This window comes from Mesoplodon densirostris, chromosome 3 (assembly GCF_025265405.1).
Source record: "Mesoplodon densirostris isolate mMesDen1 chromosome 3, mMesDen1 primary haplotype, whole genome shotgun sequence".
In the NCBI taxonomy this organism is placed as follows: Eukaryota; Metazoa; Chordata; class Mammalia; order Artiodactyla; family Ziphiidae; genus Mesoplodon; species Mesoplodon densirostris.
In genome coordinates, this window is record NC_082663.1 from 113,880,170 (window position 1) to 113,900,949 (window position 20,780).

Below are 20,780 nucleotides of genomic sequence, written 5' to 3' on the forward strand. Positions count from 1 at the left end.
CATAGATGCAAAAATCCTCAACAAAATACTAGCAAACAGAATCCAACAGCACATTAAGAGCATCATACACCATGATCAAGTGGGGTTTATCCCAGGAATGCAAGGATTCTTCAATATACGCAAATCAAGCAACGTGATACACCATATTAACAAGTTGAAGGAGAAAAACCATATGATCATCTCAATAGATGCAGAGAAAGCTTTTGACAAAATTCAACACCCATTTATGATAAAAACCCTCCAGAAGGTGGCATAGAGGGAACTTTCCTCAACATAATAAAGGCCATATATGACAAAACCACAGCCAAAATCATCCTCAATCATGAAAAACTGAAACCATTTCCACTAAGATCAGGAACAAGACAAGGTTGTCCACTCTCACCACTATTATTCAACACAGTTTTGGAAGTTTTAGCCACAGCAATCAGAGAAGAAAAAAAAATAAAAGGAATCCAAATTGGAAAAGAAGAAGTAAAGCTGTCACTGTTTGCAGATGACATGATACTATACATACAGAAACCTAAAGATGCTACCAGAAAACTACTAGACCTAATCAATGAATTTGGTAAAGTAGCAGTATAAAAATTAATGCACAGAAATCTCTTGCATTCCTATACACTAATGATGAAAAATGTGAAAGTGAAATTAAGAAAACACTGCAATTTACTATTGCAACAAAAAGAATAAAATATCTAGGAAAAAACCTACCTAAGGAGACAAAAGACCTGTATGCAGAAAATTATAAGACACTGATGAAAGAAATTAAAGATGATACAAATAGATGGAGAGATATACCATGTTCTTGTACTGGAAGAATCAACATTGTGAAAATGACTATACTACCCAAAGCAATCTACAGATTCAATGCAATCCCTATCAAACTACCAATGGCATTTTTCACAGAATTAGAACAAAAAATTTCACAGTTTGTATGGAAACACAAAAGACCCCGAATACCCAAAGCAATCTTGAGAAAGAAAAACGGAGCTGGAAGAATCAGGCTCCCTGACTTCAGATTATACTACAAAGCTACAGCAATCAAGACAGTATGGCACTGGCACCAAAACAGAAATAGAGATCAATGGAACAAGATAGAAAGCCCAGAGATAAACCCACGCACATATGGTCACCTTATCTTTGATAAAGGAGGCAAGAATATACAGCGGAGAAAAGACAGCCTGTTCAATAAGTGGTGCTGGGAAAACCGGACAGCTACATGTAAAAGAATGAAATTAGAACACTCCCTAACACCGTACACAAAAATAAACTCAAAATGGATTAAAGACCTAAATGTAAGACCAGAAACTATCAAACCCTTAGAGGAAAACATAGGCAGAACACTCTATAACATAAATCACAGCAAGATCCTTTTTGACCCACCTCCTAGAGAAATGAAAATAAAAACAAAAATAAACAAATGGGACTTAATGAAACTTAAAAGCTTTTGCACAGCAAAGGAAACCATAAACAAGATGAAAAGGCAACCCTCAGAATGGGAGAAAATATTTGCAAATGAAGCAACGGACAAAGGATTAATCTCCAAAATTTACAAGCAGCTCATGCAGCTCAATATCAAAAAAACCAACAACCCAATCCAAAAATGGGCAGAAGACCTAAATAGATATTTCTCCAAAGATGATATACAGACTGCCAATAAACACCTGCAAGAATGCTCAACATCATTAATCATTAGAGAAATGCAAATCAAAACTACAATGAGATATCATCTCACACCAGTCAGAATGGACATCATCAAAAAATATACAAACAATAAATGCCGGAGAGGGTGTGGAGAAAAGGGAACCCTCCTGCACTGTCGGTGGGAATGTAAATTGATACAGCCACTATGGAGAACAGTATGGAGGTTCTTTAAAAAACTAAAAATAGCACTACCATACGACCCAGCAATCCCACTACCAGGCATATACCCTGAGAAAACCATAATTCAAAAAGAGTCATGTACCAAAATGTTCATTGCAGTTCTATTTACAATAGCCAGGACATGGAAGCAACCTAAGTGTCCATCAACAGATGAATGGATAAAGAAGATGTGGCACATATATACAATGGAATATTACTCAACCATAAAAAGAAATGAAATTGAGTTATTTGTAGTGAGGTGGATGGACCTAGATTCTGTCATACAGAGTGAAGTAAGTCAGAAAGAGAAAAACAAATACTGTATGCTAACACACATATATGGAAAAAAAAAAAAAAGTTCTGAAGAACCTAGGGGCAAGACGGGAATAAAGACACAGACCTACTAGAGAATGGACTTGAGGATATGGGGAGGGGGAATGGTAAGCTGGGACAAAGTGAGAGAGTGGCATGGACATATATACACTACCAAATGTAAAATAGATAGCTAGTGGGAAGCAGCCGCATAGCACAGGGAGATCAGCTCGGTGCTTTGTGGCCACCTAGAGGGGTGGGATAGGGAGGGTGGGAGGGAGGGAGATGCAAGAGGGAAGAGATATGGGGACATATGTATAACTGATTTACTTTGTTATAAAGCAGGAACTTACACACCATTGTAAAGCAATTATACTCTAATAAAGATGTTAAAAAAAAATGTGTTCCTATGACAGTGCATTCTGGGTCACACAGATGCTGAACCTCTGACACCCCTCCCCAAAAAAACCCACTCTGGGCACTCACTGAACTTGTGGCACCTCCTTCATCTGTCCCTTTCTCTGCCTTCCCATGTCTGTGTCCAGCCTCTGCCGGGAGGCCAGACTCTCATGAGCCTCCTCATTGGTCCCACCCTCCAAGCCAAGAGGGAGAAGTTCACTGGTTTTGCCAGCCATCTGCTTACACTGTGAGTCTATCTTCCCGGTTCACAGCCAATATCAGTGGATGCACCAGTCCCAGGGATCAGTTAAATTACAATACATTCCAACAATGGAGGACCTGACAGCCAGGAACAAGTGATGCCATGGGAGAATGTTTAAAAAGCAGTGTACAGAACTATATTTAGGGCTTCTCTGGTGGCACAGTGGTTGAGAGTCCGCCTGCCGATGCAGGGGACACGGGTTCGTGCCCCAGTCCGGGAAGATCCCACATGCCGCGGAGCGGCTGGGCCCGTGAGCCATGGCCACTGAGTATGCGTGTCCGGAGCCTGTGCTCCACAACGGGAGAGGCCACAACAGTGAGAGGCTCGCATACCGCAAAAAAAAAAAAAACAAAAAAAACCAACTATATTTACTGTAAAATCTCAACCCTGTTAAACATGATATATATTTATAAATACAAGCATGTCCTATAACAATGAATTGACATGCACCAATAAGTTAATACTAATCGCCAGGTAATTTAAATTCCTTCCTATTGCTTTGCTGGATTTTCCAACACATTTATATATTGAAGATTTTTACTTCCGAAAATTTTTATTTTAAGAAATGGAGAAGCTTTGAGAGGGTTTTTTTAAGGCCTAGAGCAGTGGTTCTCAGATTTTATCATGCATCAGAATCACCTGGATGGCTTGTTAAGCTACAGACTGCTGAGTCCCACTTCAGAGTTTCTGTTTCAAAAGGTCTGGGGTGGAAGGGTTGAGAATTTAAATTTCTAACAAGTCCCAGGTGATACTGCCGCTGGTCCAAGGACCACACTTCGAGAAGCACTGGCCTAGAGGTTCTCAGCAGATGGCATTAAGGAAGAAGGGCACCAAGGCTTTGGTGTGCTGAAGCAGTGAGGGGAAGCCCTCTCTCTATCGTGGGAAGACAGTAATGTTCTAGGGATCCCTGAGCCTCTCACCTTCCCAGCGCCCCAAACGGAAGGAGGAAGGAGGCCCCTGAGATGTATAATGAACACGACTGCACTAGCTTGGATCCTCTCCTTTCCCAGAGCAGAGGCCCTTTAAGGCCCATTAACCCCTGGTCTTTGGAACATAGCCCCTTCCTCCCATTGTGCAGAGAGAGAGCCAGAGAGATGATGCCAGAGAGACAAGGCCTGGAGGAGGGAGCTGCCTAACTGGTGAGCTTCTGAGACCCTAGGCAAAGCCCACACAGAGACCACCAAATACAGAAACATACATCCGTGCACAGGACCACCCACCCCATCACAGAAGGGTGCTGCACCCTGTGGCCCCCATGTTGCCAGGACACCCTTCTTTCTTTGAGCCCATCCTTTCATTTCTTATTTCATTCATTTATTTAGCACTCGGCTCACCATTCCATCTAGTAGGACAGACAACAAACCAAACACCGTAGTGTAGGGTGGTCCATGCTAGGTCTGGGGTGTACATGAGCGTACACCAAGGAGGGGCATCAAAATAAGGTCTGAGGGTGGCAGGAGTGTTAAAATAACTTAGGCTTCATAAAAGCGAGACAGCAAAATTGTTACGAATGTGGGCTCCCAGCTCACACAGAGCTGGATTCAAATCCTCGCTCTAACTTGTACTAGCTTGACCTCTCTGGACTTCAGTTATCCCGTCTGTTAAGCGGGTGTGGTAGGCAGCTTCTAAGATGGTCCCCAACACTCTCCGCCTCTCGTATTCACTGCCCTGCATAATCTCCTCCACATGATTGTGGCTGGATCTAGTCACTGGCTCTAATGGATAGAATATGGCAGAAGTGATAGGCTGTCACTTCTGAGATTGTGATAAAAGGACTATGGCTTCCATCTTGAGTTCTCTCTCCCTTTCTCCCCTTCCCTCATCGCCTCTCTCATCCCTCACTCTGGGAAAAACCAGCTGCCATGTTGTGAGCAGCCCTATGGATTGCGGACTGGAGCCTCCAGCCAGCAGCGAGGGCACCCTAGGGCTCCCACCCATCACATCAGTGAGCTGGGAAGCAGACCCGCCCCCAGTCAAGCCTTGAGATGACGACAGCCCCAGCTGACACCTTGACAACAGTCTCGTGAGACATCCTCATGAGAACTACCCAGCTAAGTGTCTCCCAGATTCCTGACCCACAGAAACTGTGAGATAATAAATGTATCTTGTTTTCAGCTGTAAGTTGTTACAGAGCAATAGATAACAATATAGCATGGATAGCGATGGGTTTCTGAACCCCGTAGACGGTAGGGTTGATATGAGGACTCACTAGGCTAACGCAGGTAGAGCTCTTAGCACAGAGTGTGGCACATAGTAAGGGCTTACCAGTGTTACTAATTGTAATTATAATAAAGAATATCTGCTTTCCACAGGTGTCCCCAAAGGAGTAGGTCTGCTGGTGCTATTTTAGGCACATAGCAAGCTGCAGGGGGAGAGACTCCAGGATAACTGAGTATTGCTGCTGTAACAAATTACCACAACTCTAGTGGCTTAAAACAACACAAAGTTATCACCTTATCATTCGGGAAGTCAAAAGTCCAATATGGATCATAAAAGGCTGAAATCAAGGTGTCGGCAGAGCTGTGTCCCTTCTGGAGGCTCTAGAGGAGAATTGTTCCTTACCTTTTGCAGCTTCTGGAGGCTGCCCGCATTCCCTGACTCATGGTGGCATCACTCCAAACCCTGCTTATGTTATCACATCTCCTTCTCTGACTCTGACTCCTGCCTCTCTCTCAAAAGAACGCTTGTGATTTCATTGGGCCCACCTGGATGACCCAGGCTAACCTTCTTAATCACACCTTAACTTAATCACACCTGCAAAGTCCCTTTTGCCATGTAAGGGAACATATTCACAGATTCCAGGGATTAGGGCAAGGACATCCTGGGGGGCCATGATTTGGCCTACCACGGTGGCGTTGCCCCTTATTTTCTCCAGGCAAACTATCCCCAGTCCCATCAGCTGTTCCTCCACCAAGGACATCATTACCCCTTCCTCTCCATGCCCTCCATGTCCCTGTCTCTAAAAATCATGTTGAGATGGAAAACCTTGATGCTGTATTCCTACAGGACTGAATTTAATAAGTGAAGACTTGGGTTCTCACACATTTTGCAACACTTCAGGAAAACAAACAACATTCCCTTCCCTACCCTGCTAACACTGTTATCAGCATGAAAATTCCTGCTTCCTATTCTAGCTGCTGCAAAGTTGCTCACATGAGAAAAGGTGAATTATTCGGTGCAGTGTTTAGCCCACATTTAATATTTGATCCATTAGCATTCTTTGATCCATGTCCTAACAGTGGGATGTCCCTGGCTCTGTGGCTGCATGAGCTAGGCTTGCTGTTTCCACAGGGGGAGGGCGTTCAAGGGGAAAAGAGGCTCACACACATGACCTGCATCTGAAACACAAGCAGCCTGAGCCTGTGCTGGGAGCGAAGGGGAGGTCGGGGTGAAGCGCGAAGGGGAGCGGGAGTGCGCATATTAGCAGGGTGGGCTCCGCTCTGGGAGTCCCGCACCCTAGCCCACCTGAGTGCCCACGGGGCTCCCGTGTCCCTGATCATCTTGCATCACTGTCACCAACCCCCTTGGCTTTAAGCAGCACTCAGCCTGGCCCACAGCACACAACCAGCATAAGATCCAAGGAACAAATGATCCAAACCTGGGAGGCTCCCCATCCAGATGCCCACGGATTTGGACTCGGGAGCAGGCCTTGCCCTCCACCACTGGCCATGCAGGGACTGTGGAGGGGCTTAAGATGGTGGGTTAAATGCTCTTTGTCCTAAAAAGGGAGTTCATTAATCACCCTCACGTGAATTGCCTCCTGCTTTGCCAATCTGTCACTTGTAGGAACTAGACTCTTGGATTTTTGGTTTCTGAAATGGGAATACGGCAAAAAGAGGAATGGTGTCTCCTAACTCATTAGAGGGAAGCCTAGACATGGCACAGACAGACACGCACACACATATATACATACACATGGATATATACATATACACACACACACGTGTATATACACACACATGCATATACATACATACACACACACACTTTAGGAATCTCTCCAGCCAAGCACAGCCCATCTTGGGAGCTGGCAGCCGGCAAAGGGCCAAAAATAGGCTCTCTCACAGGCTCCCGCAGCTTCAGTTCAAGGTTTCTGGATGGGGGGGGCGGTGGAGGGGGGTTTCTGGCCAGCTGTGGCCCGGGACCCAGCCACAATTTAGTCCCCTCTTCCCCCGCTAATTCTGGAACAATACCACAAGCCAGATGTGCTGCTTAACACATGACAAGTGGTACCTGTGTGTCAGAACGAGACTTTAAGTTTCTGCACCTCTCCCACTGTGAAGTGATTCTGTGTATCCATTTACTTGTCCCAAACTGTGAAGGAACCGAGGCTTTTGTTGCTTGGGTGTTATTAAACACCATCATCAGCCACCTCCCGCATCTGTCATTCATTGAGATAAATGACACTATTTTTTTTCTTAAAAAAAAATCTACGCTTAATGAAGTCTCTTTTGTGCCACAATCTCAGCAGTGAGATAAATGAGAAACAATTTCTTGGTATCCATTATTTTAAATTACAGATATCAACCCTGATGCTGTTTTCAAGGTTTATTGAATTTTCATAGACTATCATCAGCTTCTACATTCTACACGTGTAATAGAAACCTGAACTCAGAGAGGTTTTATGGCTTCCTTCTAAAGCCTCAGTGAGAAGGGGCCCCATTCCCCAGCCTCCCCAAGAAACCTTCCAGAAAGTTCCAGGCACTCTCTCAGCCAGACCAAAGGAAGGAAGAAGAGAAATCCAGCAGAAGGAAGGTAAGAGAAGAAGAGGAGAGGAGGGAATAACAAGAAGGGCTCTGGGTGTGTGTCTATTTCCCTCAGCTGAATGGAAACCCCCCTCCCTGGCACAGAAGCCTGTTCTTCTCTTCAGTCTCCCCAAGGGGGGGCCAAGGCTGGGCCTGCATCACTCTTGATACCCAGCTGTCCAGCTGACTTCTCCTGGGTCCCCGCCTCCCCTTTCAGACAATAAATCCCATCGACAACTGGGGCTTGACTGCAGCCTGAGTAAACCCTTAGTGAGAAGGCGATGTGATGCAATAACCCCCTCACAGAAGTCTCTCCCCACCACCACTCCTGGCCAAGTCCCTCTAGGCTCATGTGACCCTCCTGCTGCTGCCACAGCTAACCAGGTACATCCTAAGCATTCTGCACTCTGACCCCCAGGGGTCACTGGCAGACCAGCAGAAGGTGGCACATAACCTCCAGGGTCACCAAGGTAGGTGGTCACAGAGCAGTTATCGCTATCCCTGTGAGAGAAACTGAAGCCCAGAGAGGTTAGGCTGACCCACTGGGGCCACACAGCAGGAACACTGGCAGCTTCCACAAACTGCATCTCAAATCATTGGAAGGGGGTTGAGAAGGTCCAGGCCCACCTGCGGTGGAGCAAGCTCTGGTCTCAACTATCTGAAGACTCCAAGCTGCCAAAAACTGCAGAGGCCTTTGGTGTGAGTGGGTGAGTGTGTGTGAGCGTGTGTCGTCTGTCTGTCTGCATGGGCACATCTGTGCAAGTGTGTACACATGTGTGGGTGTGGTCTCTCATTTAATGGGCATTTATTGAGCACCCAGTGTATGTCAGACCCTGAGGTAAGCTCAGGGGGTTCAGCAATGAAAACAGACAGTGTCAGTCCCCACAAAGCTGGTAGTCTGTGAGGGGTGAACAAGAGTAAGCACGTGAATTAGCAAGAAAAGTGTAGCAGGAGAGTAGGCACAGTCAAACCTGGTACTTGAGGATGGACTATTTTTCAAGGCATAGGCAGTGTTTAAAGAGGGCATAGTAGGGCTTCCCTGGTGGCGCAGTGGTTGAGAGTCCGCCTGCCGATGCAGGGGATGTGGGTTCGTGCCCCAGTCCAGGAGGATCCCACATGCCGCGGAGCGGCTGGGCCAGTGAGCCATGGCCGCTGAGCCTGTGCGTCTGGAGCCTGTGCTCCGCAATGGGAGAGGCCACAACAGTGAGAGGCCCACGTACCACAAAAAAAAAAAAAAAAAAAGAGGGCATAGTAACCACTTCTAGGCCCGAAGGGTCAAAGGGAAAGAGAAGTTACTGGAACAATGAGAGGGTGTGCGAATGGAGAGGACCACCTGATGGGGGCTGAGGCCTTCAGCAAAGGGATACAGCCAGCCCATGGAGACCCATCAGGGAAGGAGTCAGAAGAATAAAAACGCCAAGCTCACTTTCCTCCTACCCTCCCCTCTCCTGCCAGTAACCCACTAAATGAACTCAACAGGAAGCCAGAGGTGAGTGGGGGACACTGATGCGGCCCTTACGGGTCAGCTCCTGGCCCTGAAGTGGACGGGGAGAAGAGCATCTGAGGGACGAGCGCACAGGACATGGCTCTTGGCTGTGTAAAGACAAATTGTTACTTGTGCCAAGAAGGAAGCATGGGGTATACGCACAAAGATGAGTGGGTGAGAGGGCTGGGAAGGTCTTTCTGGAGAGTGACATTCTTAAGGAGAAAGGATGAGCAGGGGTGAGCTCAGGCCCTCAGAGGCTGGAGCGTAGTGTGTGAGGAGATGAGGCTGGGAGGCTGGGTGGCTGGCCAGCCCGCAAAGGCCCAGGACAACATGGTCAGAGTTTGGGCATCATATTCTAAAGGTGCTCAGAGTCCACTGACAGATTTTAGTAGAGTGACAGTAAAGGGGTAACACCCTCAAACATGTGAATGGAATAGGAGACAAATAGCATCAAAATAGGGGCAGCTGGGAAGCAGGTGGCTGAAGACTACCTGGCAGAGCAGATCAGAGAAAACCAAGACCAAGTCAGCACTGTGGAAACCCTAGAAACAGTGGATCTGCACTACTTCCACCCAGAACGGGCCCTGGAGTCAGAGGTCCCGGGTACCTCTGAGAGCGGGGGCGAAGGTGACACTCATTACAGAGAGACTGCTTGCAACTCTGTGTAAGGAGCCTGTACACCCCCAGTGCCCTCCCTGCCTGGCACACACAGAAAGCTGGGGGCTTGCTCTCAGGAGAGGTTGGTCCCAAGTCCCTGCTCTCTGGGACCCCAGGCACTACTGAAAATGAATGAAGTGAAAGTCCACCTACCTAAAGGCAAGAACCCCAGCTCCCTTCCCCTGCCTGGTGCTGGGAACACTGGTAACCTGGCTCAAAAGAAAATTACCACCTCAAGAAAAGAGATTTACAGATATAGATGGACAAGTGGCCACTTTGCGGTGGGTCTAATAGTCTTCCCGCCAAATTTATGGCTACCCAGAACCTCAGAATGTGGTCTTATTTGGAAATAGGGTCCTTGCAGAAGTAATTAAGGTAAGAATCAAGATGAGACCACCCTGTGTGAGAAGGGCCCTAAATCCAAGGAGAATGTCCTTTAAAAGACAGAAAAGGACAGAGACAGACATAAGGACGACGGCCATGTGAAGACAGAGATTGGGGCTGTGCTGCCGTAAGCCAGGGAACACCAGGAGTCATCCAGAGGCTGGAAGAGGCGAGGAAGCCTAGAGCCTGTGCAGGGAGTGTGGTCCTGCCAACCGACACCTTAATTTCGGATTTCTGGCCTCCAGAACCGTTCATGGTAATTTGTTGCAGCATCCTTAGGAAACTAATGCACCCCTCAATTCCATTTACCCTCAGTGAAGCCGACTGCTGGGCCACATACACACACACACACACACACACACACGCACTTCCGCCCTGCTATTTAGTGTCTCACCCTTAAATACGTGCACAGCTCTGCAGGTCTTCTGGGCACGGGGCTTTAACTTCACTTGCCACCTCCTAGAACACCAGGATCCTCTGACCCTTTCCCCAAAGGAGCAGGGCACAGAGCCCCAGCAGCTCGGAGGCCTTCTCCCACGAGCAGCAGCATACGCCCATTTTCTCTGCCCCCCTCCTTCCCCTCGTAGCCAGGTCAGAACCCAGCTAATCACAGCAACACACCCAATGGGTGGGATCTTTCACTGGCATGTGTCCCAGGGCACAGCTCCCCACAAGCACGAGTGCACCCTGGCAGGCGCTGTAGAAGGATGTGGACGCCATGTCCTGCGGGTCAGCAGGGCCTGCAGCTGTGGGCTCAGCCCTGGGGATGCACCCACACATCCTCTCTGGGCCCTGGTGAAGGGGGAAGGTGGCAGAGACTTGGAGAAACTCACAGCGCCCAGCACCCAGTGTCAGAGTCACAGCTGGAGAGTTCAAGACACCAGAGGAGCCTCTCCAACTCACTCCCTGTTTACAGATGGAGAAACTGAGGCCCAGAGAGATAAGAGGGTTTGCATACATTTACAACACACTGAGTTCAATCAGTAAGTCAGCAAGCATTTATTGAGTTCCTACTGTTTTTCAGGTCCAGAACTAGACTATGATGATATAGAAATGAATAGAATAAAATATGCACCCTCAAATTGCCCAGGGTCAGCCCAAGGAAAAGAATGCCAAGCAGCAGCAAGTACTAAACTGTGCAGACACACAGCCCTCCAGAGAACTAGCATTTTTCCACCAAGCATCCGAGCTTCGTGCCAGGACCCCTGCCCAGCCCCATTTCCTGCACAGCACCTCCATCGACTCCTGTCAGCCCAAAATTGTCATAATGCATCCTCTCCTACTTCATCCGTTCATACCCCAAACATCATCTCAGACCCCAAGCAAGACCCTGGAGCCAGAGAGAGAAAAAAAAAAATGATAGTCCCCACCCTCAAGGGATCCAACCATGGTGAAGAGGAGGGAGGGATGCCAACGGCCTGGTGCATGGGTGACTGGGTGAGCTCTGGGTCCAGAACAACCAGGGCCTTTCTGCACTGGAGAGCCAGGGAAGACTCCCTGACGCAGAACTTGATGACAGGGAAGGGTTTTGGAGGCAGAGGAAAGGGCTGAGGTCTGGGAGAGCTGGGCAGCCACCTGGTGGGGGGCAAGGTGGGGTGGGGACCACCTATCCCATCCTATCCCGGGTACTTTTCTGACCTCAGCTGCAAGAGGAAAATCACCTACGCTGGCGTTAAAGAGACTCGGGTGCTCGGCTCTTATCTGTAAGCAAAGAACAGAGCCCTGTGCCCCTTGCAACACCTCACACGGCACACAGCCTGGTGTGGGCAGGGGTGTCTTCTGTGGCACAGACTCTGGAGGGTTTGTGGAAACTGAGAGAGGAGTCTCACCTGGATGCAGCCCCCTAAGAGAAGGTGGCGGCCCAGTGTGCGGGCTGCCTGGGCCTGGAGGCTGCCAGATCTGGGGCTCCGCCAGAGGGCACGAGCTCCATCCCCAACTGAGGGGGCGTGATGGGCCCTAGAGCAGCCCCTGGCCCTGCCGGGAGACTGACACTAGACCCCCGTGTGTTGCTCCACCTTCCAGAATAAGGGTCGGGGTCTCTCACTATCTGCTGGACAAGAAGCCAGCTGGTTTCAAGCTTCAGGCTGGAGCCCCCTGTCCCCCAAGCTGTTCTTGAGCCTCCTCAGCTGGCCAGGCTGGGACAGCCCCAGCTTCTGGGGGTCTCTGTAGTTCTGCCCTTGGGGCAGAACCCTATCTGGGCATAACCTGCCCAGATTCCCATGCAGAGAGCAGAGAAGCAAGTGCAGACACCTCACTCTGGCATCCCAGGTCCTCTTGATCTGGGCCCAAAGGCATTGCCCCCCTTGTTGTACACCACACTTCAGACAGCCCAGGCACCCCTAACATCGCCGTATTTCCCACCTCCAAGCCTTCACCCTTGTCACTGCGTCAGCCTGGGGTGCCTCACCCCGTCCTGCTTATCAGCCCTCCCCAGACTCGATGTCTGCCGCAGCTCAGCTCCAGCCTGCACTCTCGGTCCCTGATATCCCCATGACCCCCAAGCCTCAATTCTCTTCAGTTCACCAAGATCAGAACTTGCTCTGTGCTTGGCCTGGAGACACAAAGACTTATGGAAGAGACTCCCCTCGTGGCTTGTGAACGGCAGCATCCCACGTGATGATTTTGTTTCCTCCACTGGGCTGTGAGTCCCTCCCTGATCAACACCAGCGGTCACCCTCAGAGAAATGCCCGGCTGCTACGTGCAGGTGAAACCTGTCCACAGATTCACTACCCACGGCACCGCTGCCATCTGCAGAGACATCGCTTCGGGGAAGGGGAACAGCCCTTTGAGAAAGGGAGAGGGGCCTCTGGGAGAGGAACAGCCCCAAGTTCTCTTCCAAGGACGAAAAGAATGGAAAGAGGCGTTGGGCTAGGGTGCCCCTGGAGTCTGGAGTCTCATCAAGCCAGGTTCTCCCTGCCCCGCCCCGCCCCCTGGCTTACACACCCCTAATCTCATGCCTGTTTCCGGCCTTGCTAATGCCCCCCTCACGTCATGCTTACCTTACCTTCTCCAGTAGCCTCCACCAGCTTCCTCAGTTCAGGCAAACCTCCCCCCTCCATCCTCACACCAGCATCTCCAAGACCACAGTCCTGCCCTGGGGTCAGCCCTCATGAGCCTGGGCTCCATCCCACCCGAGGCCTCGAGAGGTGGCCCAGGCACACAGAGAAGTGCTTGCCCATTCCCTGGATGACACCTTGTTTAGCCCTGCCTCTCTGGCTATTTATCCTGTAGCTCCAACACCTGGGGTAACCCAGGATTGCTGAGGCCCCTAGGTGTGCCAGGCACCTTGCTGGCTGCTGAGGTGACAGCAGGAATCATACACCCTGTCCCTAACCCTGACCCTGTCCTCATGGAGCTGACGGCCTAGCAGGGAAGATGGCCGCGGAGCAGGAAGGGTTCAGAGCCACCCCTCACTCTGCCGGTCCTGGGGAAGGCAGCACCCCCCAGACTGCCAGCTCCCACAGCTTCCCGACAGGCTGTAGCCCTACCCCCATCCCAGGCCCCCTCCCAGCTTTGGGCCCTGGCAATTTTGCGTGTGCACCAGGTGCCTGTGTTTTCAAAGAATTTCTCTCCACTTTGCAAAATAATGAAGTCTCTAACATAAAAATAGAGAGCCCATCGGCTGCAATCTGCTATTATATTTTTACTGGGACCCTCCACTGAGTGAGAGAATAATTTGTGAGATAATATAATTGCTGATAATATTTTCCAGGGAAGCATTTCTCACTGTTACAAACTGTTATTAGGGGGTATATTTGTTAGCACTGATGAGACACAGATTACCCGGCTTCTGCAACTAGATGGGAATACGCTGAATTTTCGCCCCTCTAAGCTGCTCAGCCTCTGAAAAAACAATTAGCATAATGTGCTGAGTGTTCTATACAGTTCAAAGTTAGTCTTAAAAACTCCTTGGTGAGTCCTCTCCCATTAAGGACTTTAAGTATCTTTATTCTCTTTTAATAGAGCAATTCATCAATGTAGTCCTCTAAAAGGTAAGTAATATAGATAAATTAGACAGGGGGACATGTTACATAAAGAGGAACACTCCAGCAGAATTAATATGCTAATACCATGCCTGGCACTTAGTAGGTGTTTAACAAATGGATATTATGTTAGTTGATTGACTGTAATTCCCTAACATTTATAAAATAAGGCTTTCCAATATCATTTCAAAAAATTTTAACGTAAGAAATGCTCAATCGTCATTTTCTGTTAATTTTGAAGTTGGGGTGGATTCTGAAGCTCTCCTGATAGCCTTCCTCCCAGACACGGATCGCAGACTTTGACACAGCGCCACCTACTGCCCGAGCCTCGCCACCACCACTCACCAGCTCCCAGACCATCTAGAAGCACCACAAGGAAACCCAGAAAATGGTACATTTCAGCCTCAAGCATTCAGCCAGCCTTCATTGAGGCCCTATTATGTGTGTGGCAGGCCCCAGGGAAACAGACAAGCTAGAACATATCCTGCTCTGAGGTGGTCCGTCTACAGGAGAAATGACCAGAGAGGCAGAGCTAAAGGGGGAGACACCCACCCTAGGAAGGGTCACGGGAGAGAAGCCCCCACCAGCTGCATGCACCCCCCGAAAAAAAGCCCTTTCCACAAGGTCGCTCTCCCTCATCCATCCGGATACCTTCACACACACCCAGCACGGCCATCAGGTCTCCTGTGGTCCTGACCTCTGCCAGGGCAGTGGAGATGGCTGGTCACTCAGTACCTGGGCACTGGCCATTAAAGCAGCACCAGATGTAGGAAAACTCACAAGGAGCAAACAAAGTCTTCAGCAGGCTCTCAGCTCAGGGCTGCACTCTACATGGCAAACAGGTTGTATTCCCATGTCTGCAGAGATGCAATTAATTATTGATCTTTGTGCAAAATGGGCATTGATAAATCAATACGGAGCTGATGCCGCAGATAAACAGTGCGTGTCATCGGGAGGCACGGCATGTGTAAATGATTCGATACAGATTGGTATCAAGGGAAATTCTGCCTCAATATGGCCTAAAAAGCCAAACACCGTTAGGATGTGTAGCAGCAGCTTTTGTGCTAACTTATTGCTGCTCTCTCATTCAATCGACAAGCACAGATGGAGCACTTTTTTGAGCCTCTGGCTGTGTGCTGGGCCTGGAGGACACAGGGTCGATTGAGGCCCCTCCCCGGCCACATCCAGGAGCTCAGCATCCAGGGCAGAGCTCATGGAATATTCTTCCCTGCCTTCTGAGGGACAGGAGACCTCAGCCAGGACGGGCCTCTGCTGAGTAACTCCTTGTGGGCCAGGCCCTGGGATGGGCACATGGTATACATTCCACTCAACTTCCCGACAGCTACTGAGGCAGGAGTTCCTGGCCCAGTTTTACAACTGAGAAAACTGAAGCTTAGAGAGGCTAAGTGGTCACATAGCTAGTAAGTGGCAGAGGGGGCATTTGAACCCAGGCTGCCAGTTCTAAAGCCTAGACTCTTCTCTGACCTGGTTTATGCAACCAGTATCTTGGATCTGATCAGAGATCAGGCTGTTTGTGCAACCACAAACCATCCTCCCACCCCAGGCAGCCTACAAGCATTGACCTCATGAGAATGGGGAGTCCTAGAAGGAGAATTCCAGACCTTGGAGGCACAGGTCTGAGCCCAACTCTCTAGCAGGTGGTGGACCAGGAATATCCCAGACACTGCTGGGTGCCTACCCCACAGCATTACCCCCGTCTCCCTCACTAACAGAACCCAGTGCTGTCCAGGCATCCCTGTAGTGGGAAGGCTGCCCCTATACCAACTCCACCAGAGGATGTTAAACTGGATTAATTTAAACCAATTAGAGTCATTTCATTTCTTTTGCCAATGACTGGTTTAGGAGGCAGCACATTACAAAATTCCAGCCAAGGAGACCTTTTGCTCAGGAGAACAAGTCTGCTGAAGAAACTCCTGGGAATGGTTTCTTAGCTCTTAAATAGAGACACAAGGACCATTTTTCACCTATCAGATTGGCAAGAATCCAAAGGTTGAGAAGATACCTTGTGGGTTGTTGTGAAGCCAGCCTGTCATACAGTGTTGATGGGAGAATAAACTGGTACAAACCCCAGGAAGGGCAATTTGCAACATCTGTCAAGGTCACAAATACATACCCCTTTTGCCTCAGCAATTTTACTTCTAGGAATTTATCCTCTAGGAAAACTAACAGATTTTCAGAATTTATTATAACAGCAAATATGGGAAACAACCTAAATATCTATCAAAAGATGACTGGTTAAACAAATTAGGTTACATGCATGTAAAGCAATATAATGTATCTATAAAACAATGTGAAGGATGTGCTTTATGTACCAAAATATTTTGCTCAGTGAAAAACAAAAAGCAGTGTCAAAAAATGCTTAGAGGGACCTTCCCTGGTGGTACAGCGGTTAAGAATCCGCCTGCCAATGCAGGGGACATGCATTAGAGCTCTGGTCTGGGAGGATCCCATGTGCCACAGATCAACTAAGCCCATGTGCCACAACTACTGAGCCTGCGTTTTAGAGCCCACAAGCCACAACTATGGAGCCCAAGTGCCACAACTACTGAAGCCCACCCGCGTAGAGCCTGTGCTTCACAACAAAGAGAAGCTACCACAATAAGAAGCCCGCGCACCGCAACAAAGAGTAGCCCCCACTTGCTGCAACTACAGAAAGCCCACGTACAGCAACAAAGACCCAATGCAGCCAAAAATAATAAATAAATTTAATTTAATTTTTAAAAATGCTTAGAGCATGGAAAAGTGACAGTGAGATAAAACTGTATGTTCATATTTGCTTGTAATATGCCTTATTACACAAAGAGATTCTGGAAGGATGAAACCAAGCAGGACCCTGTAGGGTTCCTGGGCATGGAAGCCTTTCTGTGCCCCCTGTTTCTTGTTTGTAGGAAACAGACTCCAGCCTCCATGACCTTCCCTGAGTTCCCAAGGGCAGATTCAAACAATTGCTAATCAGGGAAGGGAGGGGATGCGGACACAAGGGAGGAGCAGCCAAGAAACAGTAGTGCAGCCTTGAGGTAAGGTCCTGGTTCCACCTCAAAGGATACACATAACAATATCTCTGAGCTCTTTACGGAACTTCTCTGCAGTCCAGAGAAGACCACCTGAAGCCAGATTAAAGGAACCAGAGAAGCTCATCAAGAGATTACCTGAGACCAGATTAAAGGAGTGTAGGCCCTGCACACAACTTAATCTTATCAGCAACCCCACCCTTGAACCATTGCTATAAAACTCCTCACCAAATCCTCTGGGGTTGGGACACACAGTTTTTGAGGGCAGGAGCCCACTCTGTCCCCCTTTGCCTGGCAAAGCAATAAAGCTATTCTATTCTACTTCACCCAAAATTCTGTCTCCAAGTTTCAATTTGGCACCAGTGAAAAGAGGCCAAGTTTTTGGCATCAAGAATAAATAAGAAAATCCTATTCATGAGAAGAAAGGATAGGAGTAATAGGGAGACTTTTTATTGTTTGCCTTTTAAGTATTTTAGATTGCTAACCTGTGGATATAACACCTATTCAAACAATTCACCATGGTCTAAATATTTGTGTCCCCCCCAAAATTCATATGTTGTAATCCTAACCCCTAAGGTGATAGTATTAGGATGTGGAGCCTTTGGGAGGTGATTAGGTCATGAGGACAGAGCCCTCGTGAATGGGATTAGTGACCTTAAAAAAGAGGCTCCAGAGAGACCCATAGCCCCTTCAGCCATGTGAGGAAACTGCAAAAAGATAGTCACCTAAATGAACCAGAAAGCCCTCACCAAACATGGAATCTGCCAGACCATGATTCTGGACTTCCGAGCCTCCAAAACTGTGAGAAATAAATGTTTGCTGTTTATAAAATACCCAATCTGTGGTATTTTGTTACAGCAGCCTGAACAGACTAAGACACAATTTTACTTTTTTAAAGAGAGTAAAACAACGAAGGGACGCTATCTCTTCTGCTTGTGGACACTTGTATACAAGGACATGAAGGTTGAGTGGAAGGAACCACAGCAGCCACTTTGTGACCATGAAGGGCACTAAAGTGGAGTAGAAAAATGGAAAGAACTTGTGCCCTCAATGACATTGTTGAGCTGCTAAATTAACCAAACCTGGAGCCATCCTATCCCAGAGCTTATCATTAGATGAGATAAATCTCTTTACTGTTTAAGCCATTTGGGTTGGGTTTTCTGGCATACAACAGCATGCCAGCAAGAAAACAGGGCAGACACGTAACAAACAGATGATCTGTGTCTCTGTTCATGCTTCTATCATAAAGAAAAAACTCAGGAGTCCAGAGTAAACACAGAGGACTAAACATACACACTTATTTCTGCCACACACCCTGCAAAAAGAACCCCCCCAAAATAGTAGTGAAGGTCTAAAAATGACAGAAACCCACAAGGACAGAGAAAAGAGAAGATGACAGAAGACAAGTTCTATCAACAACAGTTTGGAAGCTGGAAAGCAGATGGGCAAGAGCCAACTGGCTTAGCGGATCAGGGAAAGCTGAAGCCTGCTTTTGTATGAGCAAACCCATTCAGAACACTGAAAGGCCCAGGAACTGAGGAAGCAACAAATACTACCTCAGAAGGCAGAGGCATAGGTGGGGCTAAAAACTAGGAAAGTCCACATGAGAACTAGGAATCCTACCCCCACTTCCCAGCAAGATGACCACCCTACCCTCACCATGAAAATAGATGGGAGGCCAACTCTCTGGAGAGTTTGCATCAAAGACTTTCTGCCCTCAAGGACAGCAGACACAACTGAGCATGGGGGTGGGGGCCATATTTAAAACAGGGAGAATAAGGGTAATTCTATAAACTGAACAGTGAAAACTCATGTCACCTTCTCCCACTGAGCTTCTGGAAAGTTCTCGCCCAGACATATACCCCCTCCTCCAGGCAGATAATGGGAGGATTTCTCTCTGGAGAAACCGACCACCCCTAGAGAAAGGACCTGACATCAGGAATTCCATATGAAAATAACCAAGTCACCCCACCCCAATCACTCTATACTGAAGCTTACTGGTCATCGAGCCTCACTCAAGCACAGGGAGCATCCCTGGGGGTATCTGGTACCTCACTCTCAGATATGTGTGGGAGGCCATAGAGCACCAGATGTTAGAGAAAAGCCTCTAACTGAAGGATCAGAGCAAACAGGTGACAAAAGAATTCCAAAGGAAATAGAGAGATTGCAAGAAACAAACAAAATAATAATAAGGGCTTCCCTGGTGGCGCAGTGGTTGAGAGTCCGCCTGCCGATGCAGGGGACACGGGTTCATGCCCCGGTCCAGGAAGATCCCACATGCCGTGGAGCGGCTGGGCCCATGAGCCATGGCCGCTGAGCCTGCGCATCCAGAGCCTGTGCTCCGCAACGGGAGAGGCCACAACAGTGAGAGGCCCGTGTACCGAAAAAAAAAATAAATAAATAATAATAATAATAATAATAATGTTTGTACTTTAATACTCTCAGAAAAATTAGAAGATATTGCATTTCATGAAATAAGAACAAGGGAACTATGAAAATGAATATTCAGGAAACAAGAAAAAACATGGAAATTAAAAACATGAGAGCAGATTTTTTTAATCAACAGATTATTTGAAAAATAAAATACAACAAATCTCCATTAAAATAGAAAAAAGTAGAAAATAGGAAAGATAAGAAAATTCAAGGATTAACCTAGGAGGTCCATTATTCACCTAATAGGAGTTACAGAAAAAGAAAACTGGAAAACAGAGAGGATCCGATTATCAAAAAATAATACTAGATACTGTTCTAGAACTGAAGGAAATTCATTTCAAGGTTTAACAAATCTTCCAAGTATATGGCATCATGAATTAAACTTTAAAATAATAATTAAAAAAATTTTTTTTTAATTTTTAAACCATGCCGAGGAACACCATCATGAAGTATAGAAAAGAGAAATGGAGAGAAATTCTAAAAACTTCCAAAGTAAATAAGCAGGTCACATAGAAACCTCAGGATCTGAACGGTATCTGATATCTCAACAACAATGGAAGCTAGAAGACAAAGAACAATGCATTCAAAATTCTGAGGGAAAATGATTTCCAATTTAGAGTCAGCCACACTATCAATCAAATGTGAGGCTAGAATAAGGACATTTTCAGACAAACAAGGTCTCCAAAAACTTACCTCCTAGTCCCCTTCCTCAGGAAGTTACTGGAGGAAGTATTCCTCTCAAAAGAAGGGAAGAATCCAAGAAAGACAATGAAGTGAGATCCAGGGTGCAGGGGATGTCCTGGAGAAGGTGGTGGAAAGTTCAGGTAAGAATCTGGGTGCTGTTTTCAGAGAACAGTCTAGACAGCAGCTTCAGGCTGGAGGCTCTTCAGGGCTGTCTGAAAAATAAACAAAAAAACAAGTCACTTGGTGCTGTGTTTAAAATATTCAGAGATTTTCATTGCTGTCATGGAGTTTGAGAAATAATTTGTAATTGGTACACGTAAAACAAAATAAAGGAAAAGAAATGAGCAATTATTAACTTCTGAGAAAATTAAAGGTTGTACAAGAAACTATAATCATAGTACTACACGTGGCTCTCTGTAAATATTAGTTACATAGTCATAATAATATAAACATTGAATACTGACTTAACCCAAAATGAGGATTTAACATTCTCAGGAGAGAGGAAGGGGAAGCTCTTGGGAGGGGGTGGGGGGAGAGAGGCG

General features: G+C 47.4%; 1 protein-coding gene across 4 annotated transcripts in view; it reads right to left on the reverse strand.

Annotated features, from left to right (window-relative positions):
• The window catches only part of FSTL4 (follistatin like 4), a 731,471-nt gene that overhangs the window by 706,231 nt on the left and 4,460 nt on the right, over positions 1-20,780 (reverse strand). For all 4 annotated transcript variants that reach the window (XM_060091939.1, XM_060091938.1, XM_060091934.1 and 1 more), the window contains exon 2: positions 20,248-20,450. The gene's annotated coding sequence lies outside the window, so the exon portion shown is untranslated. The remainder of the gene's footprint in view (positions 1-20,247; positions 20,451-20,780) is intronic.